Here is a 13,819-nt window from a genome sequence, read left to right as displayed (position 1 = left end):
ACGGTAAATCGATGATTTACCGAGAACAATTCAATCCAAAATTCTTGTATTATTCTGAATGTTTAAATAGAAATAAACAAACCATAAATTAGTTATCCGTTTGTTTTTGTTCGCAGGCTACTAGCCAATTCAGGTCATCACACACTTGCTGCTTCAGAAAAGAAGCTTAATTAAATTTACTCGATCGCATGATCGTCAGCTACAAGTTCAATTCGATTGCGGCATTGCATCGACTTTCTCGAACAAAATGCACATCCATCTGCATCAAACTGTGACCATTCTGTCACAGCTTTGATCAGCTTTGGAAGACCTCGGTGGAGAAGTCATGCATGCAAGTTAATAGGTTAGGCGTGAATTCTCTTTGCAATTCATAACAGAAAAGGCGAGTGCCTGATGGGATGGAAAGGAGGGGTGTGCTAAGTTACTAGGTGAAATTAATCTGGCCAAGCATGAAAATAAACAGCATCTTAGAAGATCGGAAGACCCAGTATATAATACGACAAGCCAGATAAGATTCTAAAGCACCGAAAGAAAAGCAGTGATGTCCCAGTTATATAAAGTATATCAGCATTTGGAAGCAAGAGCAAGGTAAGTGCACTTCTCTAAGTTTGTCCTCCACAAATTCAGACTCCGAGACAGGGATAGTTGTAGTGGAGGAATCCAGTCGTGAAACATAACGTAGCCCCTACTTGTATAGCAGAAGAATCGAGTTACTGATAAAGGCAACATCAATAGAAAATCAAATTCAAGGTGTTGTCAGCTTGAACAGAACCACCAAAAGCAATTGTATCTGAAAAGAAAGGGAGTATTTGATGAATATTCCATCTAAAATGAAAAACAAAAGTAGCAAAAAGTAAAAAGACATACGGTGGAATGCAAACATATCTCTCGTTCTCTGGAGACTAGGTTCTTGGCTATAGGAGGGAACTAAGGTGGCGATCTTATGATCATTGGTGATGGTTATTAGGATTATGATATATCAATAATAAACTAAAGGATACATCTACAACATAATCTATCTATTATCAAACTTTAAAATAATATATAAAATTGAAATAATAACTAGTGAAGAGATGATCTGAATCTACCGCTAAGGACTATTATTTCTTACTTGTTACCGAAAATCTTGCAAACATAGCGAAAATCTTCCACGGGATTGAGCGTGCAACCAAAGGTTCTTCTCAATGAGGAAGAAGAATCAAAAGGAAGAGAGTACGATTCATCATGCACTAATTGAATCAATCTCTTCCTTTATATGATCGACCCAACCTATGGACATTATCCACCATAAAGCGCATTCCTCATTAACAACCCATCAATGTTAATAAACCATATTATTGGATCTACACATTGAATCTATATTCATTTAATCCAAACCCCCTTTATATACAATCAAGAATTAGATAACTTAATATTGCAGTTTAGTTTCCTTAATGATAATTAGTTGTGTGTATATTAATCAAGTGTAAGCCCATCTTATGGAGATTAAGTCTACCCACGTGGACTTAATCTTACAATTTTTCACTTGGATTATACTTGATTCCTTATACACCACATAACCTCTTAGTTGAGCTCAACATGCTAAACTCTATGGGTTATGTATTTCTTTAAATAATCTAGTCTATTAAATCAATTAGTACAGAACTAAAGAAGTCATAGGTACTATAATTGTAACAAGACCAATAGTAATCACAATACTAATATCATTAATGATATAGATATCAAATGTGAATATGCAGTACAATAATGATACGAAATGTGATTTATATGTGTCTATTCTCAATAAATCTACTTTATCACCCAAACCGGGTCCAAATCATATTTACCAAAACCTTCTGCTAAACCACAGTGGTAAATCATGATTCTATTAGTGCATTTTGCAATAATAATCAAACTCAAATTTTGATGTATGACAAACGTTAAAATTAGACTTGTGTTTTCTAACCTATTTACTAAGTGTGCAAGATTGACAGACTTGATGAGACCTGACACTAGGTTGAAGTTCAATTAGAAACTGGTAGGAATACCAGATAAGTTGATGTCTGGCAGGAAGTCCAATTGGATCTAGAGGACCTAACAACTGACTAAAATTCAGATGGGAAATCTACAGGAAAGCCTGGTGGGTTAAAAGATCAAGGTTGAGAAAGTCTACAATGGTAAGTAAGGTAAGAATTTGAGGAGAAATCCAGTAAGGACATATTCCCAACTGAGGGAACAGTAGGCATTGGTTCGACTTAGGGTTTCAGTGAAATCTAAAGTCAGGATCAGACAGTCCTGAGATTGTCAAAATATTTCTTTTTCATGTTATTGCATATTTTCCTAACTCTGTGATGCAAGAAATCAAAGATGAAAGTTGGCTGGAAAAATATGGTTCAAGCACCCCAAAAGGGTCTAGTCACCTAGAGGTTCGAGCGCTCAAAGTGGGTCCAGGTGCCTGCATTGGATCAAACCCAGGCAAGCTTGCAGATTGAGTTGGCACTCTTTGATCGACCGACACACATCAGTGTCCAGACACCTAGGAATGGATAGAGTCTACCAAATAGAGCTTGTCGAGGTGCAACCATATCACCAGTCCAAGTACCGAGAGTTGGATAACTCAACGTCAAAGAAGGATCGAATAGGCACAAGTGGAGGCGTTCGGTGGTGGTCCAGGCGTCTAGAAAGGCCTATAAAAGAAGCTTCAACCAGCAACATCAGAACACAAATTACTGCAACTTTAGTACTCAAACACTGCTCCAAAAAGCTCTCTATGATGACGAAATGCCACTCCGACGACTACGCCCAAGCTTCAACACAAAGTCGTCAGCATATTTGTATTTACTTACTTACACTTTAATTTTCTATATCATTGTAATTATTTGAGCTTATAGTGAATTGTCCAACGAAAACATTCAGCGAGCGTGGACCTTAGAGTATGAGTCATTGAAGGCTCTGAACTAAGTTAAAAAAACTTGTGTTAGTCGTGTTCTTTTTGTGTAATTCTTTTCCACAACTTTCTCACGTGTTTTTATGAAAAAGTGAAAAAGTGACTTGCATTATTCAACCCCTAGTGCTTTGCAATCCTACAGATTCAACCTTATAACTCCAAACAAAGTCCACATCATATTTATAACAATCAAATAAAAAAATGCAACAGTAGATATGATATCCATATGTTAGAAAAAGTCAAAATTATGCACACATATAGAAAATCTGTAATATATATAATAAGCCAAAATATGTGTTTATGAATATAGAGTATCATACGAAATAAAGATTCCTACATAATAGATACTTCATTAAAATGAAGAATCCCCATGTTTAACACATGCTAATGAAACACCTTCGGTGATAAGCCCTCGGTGAGTGGATCCACTAACATGAAATCTGTCCTTATATGCTCTATTATTATTTGACCATTCTGAGATATTTTTTTAACCACCAAAAACTTTATGTCGTTGTGTAGAGCTGTCAATTTAGGTTAGACCCGTCGGGTTGGCCCACCCCACTAAATAATTAAGTTGGTTAGGTTGAAATTTTATCAATTCAAGCCAGCTGCGAGCCGACCAACCCAGGCCCGCGACTCGTATAGGTCGGCCCGTGATAAGCTTGGGTTGGCCTGTAGGTTGAGAAACACATGTAAGTAGAGTTTTATGTCAATTTATTATCTTTTTTGTTATAAATTTGAAATAAAAATAGTACTTTTCATTAAACATGAATACTCTTTTATGCCCATTTACATTTAAAATATATGTTTCCAGATACATTTGATTAATGAAACCTTTTTAAACTAAAACATTGAAGATATGAAATATTTTTAAAATTTTTTAAAATTTTTGATGAGTCTATGGGTTAACCCGTCTAACTCGCAACCCACCTTGGATTGGGTTGAATTGGGGATTTTTTTAGCCTGCCAAGATAATGGGTTGGCCCATCCCACCTTGCCAAATGGTTGGCCCACCACAGGCCAAACCACCCTACTTCAACTTGACCCGTTTGACAGCTCTATCAATGTTTTTAGAGTTTAACGAACTGTAGTTGTTCTTGAAATATAATTCTGCAGCTTTATTATCACATCAATGGTCTATCAATGCCCTCAATGATTTGTATACCTGTGATAAGGTTTCACATCCATATCCCGTGGTTGGAAGTTTCATAACAGGCTATAATCTCTACCTCCATAGTGGAAGTGACCATTAGTGTCTGTTTGACACTTTGCTGTGATATAGCCCCTCCTACCATCATAAAGATATATCCTGAGGTGGATCTTCTGCTATCTAAGCATCCAGAAAAATCAGAGTCTGAATATTCAATGATTTCTAGATGACCTAATCTCCAATATATGAGCATATAATCTTTCATTTATTTTAAATACTACATAACTCTCTTTACAGCTTTCCAATGCTCTCACTACAAAAAAACAATAATTTAGGGACAAAAGTTTGGGACGAAAAATTTTCGTCCCAAAATCGCAACAATTTTGGCGACAAATACAAAATTTGATCCAAATTAGAAACGAAATTTGCAACAAAATATTTTCGTCGCAAATTCCCAACGAACATTATTTTCGTTGCAAAATTTGTCCCAGATTCTGGGAAGAATCCAGGATTTGCCCAGATTCTGGGACGAATCTTGGATTCATTCCAGAATCAAATTTTTTTTAAAGAAAAAAAAATAATCGGGCCAAAATTTGGGACGAATCCAGGATTCGTTCCAGATTTTGGGACAAACTAGAAGTCATCCCAGATTTTGGGACGAATCCGGAATTCGTCCCAGATTTTGGGACGAATCCGGAATTCGTCCCAAATATAAGAAAAATAAAAAAGAAAAGAAAAATCATTTGGAAAACCTAAATATAGACCTAACGATCTCAGAATTTCATGAAACAAGTTTTTGTGGGTTCCTGATTTTCTCATTATCTTAAAAATATCCCCATCCATAATTTTAACCTCATATATTTAGTGTGGTGATTTTTTAATCTGAATTTGACCTAATTCGTAATAAAAAATTCACCACATTTAATATAGTATGTTTAAATTATGGATGAAGGTATTTTTAAGATCACGAGAAAATTAGGAACCCATAGAAACTTATTTCATGAAATTACGAGATCGTTAGGTCCATATTTAGGCCTTCCGAATGATTTTTCTTTTATTTATTATTTTTTTAAATCTGGGACGAATCCTGGATTCATCCCAAATTTTGGAACGAATTCCTGGATTCGTCCCAGATTAAAAAAAAATAATAAATAAAAGAAAAATCATTCGGAAGGCCTAAATATGGACCTAACGATCTCGGAATTTCATGAAACAAGTTTCTATGGATTCCTAATTTTCTCATGATCATAAAAATATCCTAAATCTGGATTTTAACCTAATAAATTGAGTGTGGTGATTTTTTAACATGAATATAACCTAATTCGTAATAAAAAATTCACCACACTCAATATAATATGTTAAAATTATGGATGAAGATATTTTTAAGATAACGAGAAAATTAGAAACTCATAGAAACTTGTTTCAAGAAATTCCGAGATCGTTAGGTCCATATTTAGTGAAACATAGATAATTTAGTATTAATTAAGTATGTTAGCGTTTAACGCATGTTCGAATACATGTTTAAAACTTAAAATATAGATCTACAGATGTCAGAATTTCATGAAATAAGAGTCTATGAGTTTCTAATTTTCCCTTAATCATAAATATATCCTCATCCTTAATTTTAAAATAATATATTGAGTTTCATGTTTTTTTACCTGAATTAGGTCAAATTCAGGTTAAAAAATCACCACACTAAATATATGAGATTAAAATTATGGATGAAGATATTTTTAAGATCATAAGAAAATTAGGAAGCCATAGAAACTTGTTTCATGAAATTCTGAGATCGTTAGGTTCATATTTAGGTCTTCCGAATGATTTTTCTTTTCTTTTTTATTTTTCTTAAATTTGGGACGAATCCTGGATTCGTCCCAAAATCTGGGACGAATCTTGGATTTGTCCCAAAATCTGGGACGAATCCAGGAATTCGTCCCAAAATCTGGGACGAATCCAGGAATTCGTCCCAACATTTGGGACGAATCCAGGATTCGTCCCAGATTTAAAAAAAAATAAAAAATAAAAGATAAAACATTTAGAAGACCTAAATATGAATCTAACGATCTCGGAATTTCATGAAACAAGTTTCTATGAGTTTCTAATTTTCTCATGATCTTAAAAATATCCTCATCCATAATTTTAACCTCATATATTTAGTGTGGTGATTTTTTAACCCAAATTTGTCATAATTTGTAATAAAAAATTCACCTCACTTAATAATATGTTAAAATTATGGATGAAGATATTTTTAAGATCACGAGAAAATTAGGAATCCATAGAAACTTGTTTCATAAAATTCTGAAATCGTTAGGTCCATATTTAGGCCTTCCAAATGATTTTTCTTTTATTTTTTATTTTTCTTAAATTTGGGACGAATCCTGGATTCGTCCCAGATTTAAAAAAAAATAATAAATAAAAGAAAAATCATTTGAAAGGCCTAAATATGGACCTAACGATCTCAAAATTTTATGAAACAAGTTTCTACGGATTCCTAATTTTCTCATGATCATAAAAATATCCTAAATCTGAATTTTAACCTAATAAATTGAGTGTGGTGATTTTTTAACATGAATATAACCTAATTCGTAATAAAAAATTCACCGCACTCAATATAATATGTTAAAATTATGGATGAAGATATTTTTAAGATCACGAAAAAATTAGAAACTCATAGAAACTTGTTTCATGAAATTCTGATATCGTTAGGTCCATATTTAGTGAAACATAGATAGTTTAGTATTAATTAAGTATGTTAGCGTTTAACGCATGTTCGAATACGTGTTTAAAACTTAAAATATAGATCTATAGATGTCAGAATTTTATGAAACAAGAGTCTATAAGTTTCTAATTTTCCCTTAATCATAAATATATCCTCATCCTTAATTTTAAAATAATATATTGAGTTTCGTGTTTTTTTTACCTGAATTAGGTCAAATTCGGGTTAAAAATCTCCACACTAAATATATGAGGTTAAAATTATGGATGAGTATTTTTTTTAAGATCATGAGAAAATTAGGAATCCATTGAAACTTATTTCATAAAATTCTGAGATCGTTAGGTCCATATTTAGGCCTTCTGAATGATTTTTATTTCCTTTTTTATTTTTCTTAAATTTGGGACGAATCCTGAAAAATCATTCGGAAGGCCTAAATATGGACCTAACGATCTCAGAATTTCATGAAATAAGTTTCTATGGGTTCCTAATTTTCTTATGATCTTAAAAATATCCTCATCTATAATTTTAACTTCATATATTTAGTGTGGTAATTTTTTAACACAAATATGACCTAATTCGTAATAAAAAATTTACCAAACTCAATATAGTATGTTAGAATTATGGATGAAGATATTTTTAAGATCACGATAAAATTAGGAACCCATAGAAACTTGTTTCATAAAATTCCGATATCTCTAGATAAATTTTTAAGTTTTCTATTTTTTTTTAATTTTATTAGAATTTGGGAGGAATCCTAGATTCGTCCCAAAATCTGGGACGAATATAGGATTCGTCCCAAAATTTGGGACAGAAGTTAATTTCGTGCCAAAATTTGCCCTAAATACACGCTCCTTCTCGCCCTAAATACACTTCTTCTTGATTCTCTTCCATCTTTTGTAGCTACGGCGACAAGGGGAAGGCGCTGGTCTAGGGTTGCTGCTGTCGGTCTGGCTGAGGCGCCGGCGACAATGGGGAGGCGGCGGCGGGTATGGGGCCGCTGGAGGCCGCCAGCAGTAGGGCGGCGTAGCTCTTCCGCGGCGACAATTTCCGTCAGGTAGGGTTTCTCTTCCCCATCTCTTCTCTCCTCTTCGGCGCATCTCCTAGATCCGGCTAGACCTGGCCAGATCAGGCCGTTGGTCCACCGAGTTTGGCTACTTCCGGTCGGTCACAGCCCGCTTGAATACTGTTGGGCGGTGGCGGCCATCCTAGGTCGATCACAAATATGGTGAAGGATGTATGATTGTAAAAGGTTGAATGTTTGGTGGATGTTTGAATGTTGTTATGCTGTATATGTATAAATGTAAACAAGATAGCAAAAAAGAGGGGAAATGCTGGAAATTTTATTTTTTAGTTTTGCGACAAAATTTGGAACGAATAATATTCGTCCCAAAATTTGCAACGAATCCAAATTTGTCCCAGTTTTGGGACAAAAATGTATTTTTGTCGCAAAGTTGTGATGAAAATTAGGTTTTTTTAATCATGCTAATTTGCAAATTGTAACATTTTTTGCAACAAAAAAGTTTTGTAACAAATCTGGCAAGCTGAATTTACGACAAATATATTTTTGTTCCAAAATTCGTCCCAGTTTTGGGACGAATCTGTGGATTCATCCCAGAATCTGGGACAAAAAATTAATTTGTCGCAGAATTTGGGATGAATCTGTGGATTCGTCCCAGAATCTGGGACAAAATTTGGCACGAAAATTAATTTGTCGCCGTTCATAAATTTTTTATATTATTATTTTTGTCGCCAAATTCATCGCTAATTCTGCAACAAAAATAATTTTTGTCACAAAGTTAGCTATAACAATTTTGAGACATATTATTTTTGTTTCAGAATTGGCGACGAATTTGGCAATGAATCTAATTCGTTGCTAATTTTGTCGCAGATTTCATCCCAAATTTTGCGACGAATACTGTTCTTGTTGCAAACTTGGCAACGAATTTGGCGACAAAATATTTTTTGTCGCCAAATTCGTCCCCAAGTTGGGAACGAAAATTTTGGGACGAAAAATTTTTCGTCCCAAAATTTGTCCCAAAAATTTTTGCAACGAAATTTTTTTAGAAATTCGTCCCAAAATTCATCCTAGATGATTATTTTTTTTTGTAGTGTCTAGTCCAGGGTTATACAAATATCTATCCAATATTCCATAATGTACGCAAGATTTGAATGCATACATACTTGAATATACATCAAAGTCCCTACTCCTGATGCATAGGGCAATTATAGTATTTCCTTAACCTCAAGTTCATGACGTGAACATTATTGCAAGCTAAGTCCATCATCCTTTATCACCAGAGTGCCAGCAAGAGCACAATTCTTCATGTCATACCAAATGAACACCTTTTCTATACAAGCATTTGTGATAGTCCAAGTGTGTGTCTTAAATGATCACGTACAATCTATATGTCTAAGATAAAGAATGCATCACTAAGATCCTTCATTTCAAATTCATCGGATAGAAATGACTTAGTTTCTAGTAACAAACTTTTATCATTATTTGCCAACAATGTATCATCCACATATAAAACAAGTATAATAAATTTGCTCCCACTGAACTTGATATACAAACATTGATCAATTGGATTCTCCTTAAAATCGTATTGATCCGGTAGTAAGGACGGGGGATCACTCGTTGGCGGGAGGCCAACGACACGTGGAGGTCAATGGGCAAGAGGGTCAATCCCAAGGTCGTGTCGAGTGGAGTGGCAGGCCGACCGAGCATCCGGTCGACCGGACATCTGGCCAAGGGTCTCCCGGACCGGATGAAAGACAGCCTGACCAGGGGTCGGGTTTATGATGTTCAAGGTAAAAGGGTCTATGGGCCGGGTGGACAGGCCGCTCGGCCGAGCTACAGGACAATAAGGCGCAATTCCATCCGAGCACATGAGCAGGGCCTCCCGGAGGCCATGAGCGCCGAGCAGCTGGTCCGCTCGGCCCGGGAACAAGTAAGAGCGCTAGGAGACAAAAAGGACAACTGGTAACTTCGTCCTCGAGACCCCTGCCGCCGACAAACAGCATGGTTGGCGGCCAGAGTGGACAGATTATCGTACGGTGGAAGCTTCCACCGTCACATCCGGGATATGCTCGGACGATTGTGGAATGACGTCAGACATGCTTTTCTGACACGACCTATTGACGTATGTTTGGGGAAGCGTGCACGCATCGAGAAGCATGCCTGCGTCTCCCTGGGGTCCTATATAAGGAACCCCAGACTTCGATGGAGGTATGCAATTCTCATCACTGTAGCCACAGTAACGTTGTCTTCTTCTTCGCTGCCTGACTTGAGCGTCGGAGGGTCGTCACCGGGAAACCCCTCCTGGCTCAGCTTCTTTGCAGGTCCACCGGAGATCCACATCACCAGTCGAAGACAGCGGAGAGCACCACGTCCCCAACGTCCATTGACTCAACTCTCGAACAGGATCAAATTGGGAAACGCCTCCCGGCTCGTCTTCCTTGCAAGCCCGCTGGAGATCCACATCACCAGTCAAAAATAGCGGAGAGCACCACGTCCCCAACGTCCATCGACTCAACTCTCGGACAGGATCACGTATGAAAAAACTACTTGATCAAACTACTTGTACCATTGATGAGATTGTTGGTGCAATATCCCTTAGGTCAAGGTTGACTGGTTTGACCAAGCTTGAGTCTTGGTCACAGTTTCGATGTTTGACAATACATGTAGACACATGGACAATGTAGGTGCAGTTGTTCATATGGGGAGATTCTGATCAGGGACTGATCAGTGTGAATGAAGAAGAGTCAAGTAGGTATACCTGACTGGATGGAAATCCTGGTGAGTGAAGCCAGGTGAAAGTCCTAGTGAGTGAAGCTAGGCAGATGGAAATCCTGGTGAGTGAAGGCAGGTGAAAGTCCTAGTGAGTGAAGCTAGGCAGATGGAAATCCTGGTGAGTGAAGCCAGGTGAAAGTCCTAGTGAGTGAAGCTAGGCAGTATGAAAATCCTGGTGAGTGAAGCCAGGTGAAAGACCTAGTGAGTGAAGCTAGGCAGATTGAAAACCCTAGTGAGTGAAGCTAGGTGAAAGTCCAAGTAGGTCAAGAGAGTGACCGGATACTTGGCATGAAAGAAAAGTCCAAGTGGGTCAAAGGGATTGACCGGACACTTGGTGAGGGAGTCCTAGCAGGTCAAGGGAGTGACTAGATGCTAGGCATGACGTACCAACAGGTTAAGTTTGACCGGATGTTGGTTTGGGAGGTTTGGGACTTGGTTTTGGGCAAAAACCAAGCTCTGGATCGATCAGTGGATCGATCCAAGCTCTGGATCGATCAGTGGATCGATCCAGACCTTTCCCAGCGAACAGAAAGCCTCTGGATCGATCAGTGGATCGATCCAGAGGTCCCAATCGATCAGTGGATCGATTGGGACGCTGCTGCTTCGCGCGATAAGCGCTGGATCGATCCAGGCATTTTTCCAGAGCACAGAGGCGCTCTGGATCGATCCGTGGATCGATCCAAAGCCTCCCCGATCGATTGGGAATAATCGAATCGATTGGGATCCGACCGTTGCGTCGTATTTGAGCCGCAGGCGAGCGTTATCTTCGGTAATCACTTCACAGATTCATTTCAGATCTTCACCAGCTCCTCCACAACTCTTCTCAAGCTCGAGATCGCCAGTTCTTGAAGGTTCTTGGAGGCTCTTCCAAGTCAAGAGGCGGATCAAAGCAAGAAGAAGAAACTAGGGTTAGCGTTTGTGCACTCATTGTAAGCTTGTATTTCTTTACTACCTTTTCTTCTTCTTGTATTGAGTCTTGTAGGGCTTCTCCGCCCTTGGTAGTTACCATAAAGGGGAGTTTCATTAGTGGAGGGTGCGTGCGTGTTAGTTAGAGCCCTAGAGCCAATCATTTGATGATTGTATGGACTCATGTATATCATATTCTTGTATATCAATAAAGACATTTGTTTGGTTATTATACTTATTTATATTAGTGCCAAATAGACTAAGTATAATAGCGTCCTTGAGTAGAAGGTTCATACCTATATCAATCGATTAGTTGAATCGATAGTGAGATGATATAGGGAACACTACTCTAAATCATTCCTAGTCGAGTATTAACATTCAGGGACAATGTTAATACAATAAGACTAGCATGTAGGTCAGCTCGATGACTTGATCTCACAAGTCATGGATATAGAGATATCAAGCTGACACATGGGTATGCATTAGAGAATGTATACTGAATGACCCGCCATGAGAAAGTATCATGGATCGTTATATGAGTGTCTTATACTTTCTCATGTGGCTATTAGTATGACTATTAGTCCTTAGACCTGAAGTCACCATGGATCCCTACATAAGGAGTTATGTACTTTAGTTTCGTCAAACGTCACCCGTAACTGGGTGGACTATAAAGGCGATTACTGGGTATATAATGAATTATGTAGAGGGATGTGAGTGATGTAGATGGAATCTATCCCTCCCATATGACGGGAGCGACATCGGTATTCTTGATAGAGTGAGACCACTAAGTGCATGGCCATGCCCAAATGAGTCAACATTAGATGTTGAGCTCATTTGATCGAGTGAGTCTAACTTGGAGTTCAAGATTTAGATTGATTAGAGGATGACAGGGTCTATGCCTCATATTGATCAATCTAGATGTCTAGGATAGAAGAACACTTGTCATTATTTTGTGAGTAGTCACAATTGGTAGTCACAAGGTGATGTCGGATCTCGACATTCTTGTAACTTGGGTAGTAATGATGTGTTGCTAGATACCGCTCATTACTTATGCTCCTAAATGGGTTTAGGGCATTGCCAACGTTACAAGAACCTATAGGGTCACACACTTAGGACAATTAGATGGAGATTAGGTTCATATGATGAACCAAGAGGATTAGATTCATTTGATGAATCAAATTGGATTAAGAGTAATCCTAATTGGGCTAACTTGAGTTCGACTCAAGTTGATTCATGTGTTAAATGAGTCTAATTTAGATTTTGACTCATTGAATCAATTTAATTTAATGAATTAGATTCATTATATTAAGTTGGCTCGAATCAAATGGTTGGATTAGATCCACCATGGTAGAGATTGAGTCAAGTTTGACTTGACTTGAGAAGGAAGACCAAAGGTCAATTTTGACTTGACCTTTTTGCCACCTCATTGGTGAGTTGGCATTAGGTGGACCAATAATGATGTTCCACATCATCATGGGTGCCACCTCATGGAAGTAACAAAGCCACTCTCTTAATGGTTTCATATTAATTGCAATTAATGCAATTAATGTGATTTTATGGTTTCATATTAATTGCAATTAATGCAATTAATGTGAATTTTGAAATGTGGCCGGCCACTTGGTTTTTGGATGAAAAAAAATTCATTTTTCATTCACTTGTGTGCATCTTCCTCCTTCTCCCTCTCAAGCTCTCCCTCTCCCTCTCCTCCCTTGGCCGAACCACATAGGTGCTAGCACACCTTGGTTTTTGGTCATCTCCATCTAGTGTGTCCGTGTGGATACTTCTAGAGGACCGGCGCTTGACGGTCTTGAGATCTGGCATCATTTGGACGAGCGGGAACGCGAAGGGCATCGCATCAAGGGTAAACACTTTTTCTCATAGATCTAAGTAGTAGATCAGTTTTTGAACTCGTACAAGAAATAGTTTTTCGAATTTTTATACGAATCTTTGCACGGATCTACGGCTTTGGGTCCTTCGGGGTTTCTGCGACGCGAAAAAGCGGTTTTCGCGGCTCGAAGAACCCAACAAAGGGTATCGAGCCACTGCAAAGACTTGTATGAAGTTTTGGTTTTTGGAAAACAAAAGCTTCTGTGATTTTCTGTAAAAATTCAATTTTATGTTTTATGGGTAATTTTTCCTTATAGGCGAAGCACAAGTGTCTCGGCACTTGTAGGCTTCGGCTATCGGAACCCAAACGGCTTCGTTTCGGCCCAAAATCTTTTGGGACAGCGGACTTGGGTGCCTTTAGATCGCAACGGAGCAACTCACGATGGTTAGATCGTGGGTAGGGGCGCTGCCCCTAACCCCGCAAGGGGATTTGCTCAGCGATCG

This window comes from Zingiber officinale, chromosome 7A (assembly GCF_018446385.1).
Source record: "Zingiber officinale cultivar Zhangliang chromosome 7A, Zo_v1.1, whole genome shotgun sequence".
Lineage (NCBI taxonomy): Eukaryota > Viridiplantae > Streptophyta > Magnoliopsida > Zingiberales > Zingiberaceae > Zingiber > Zingiber officinale.
Note: the sequence above shows the minus strand (reverse complement) of the source record.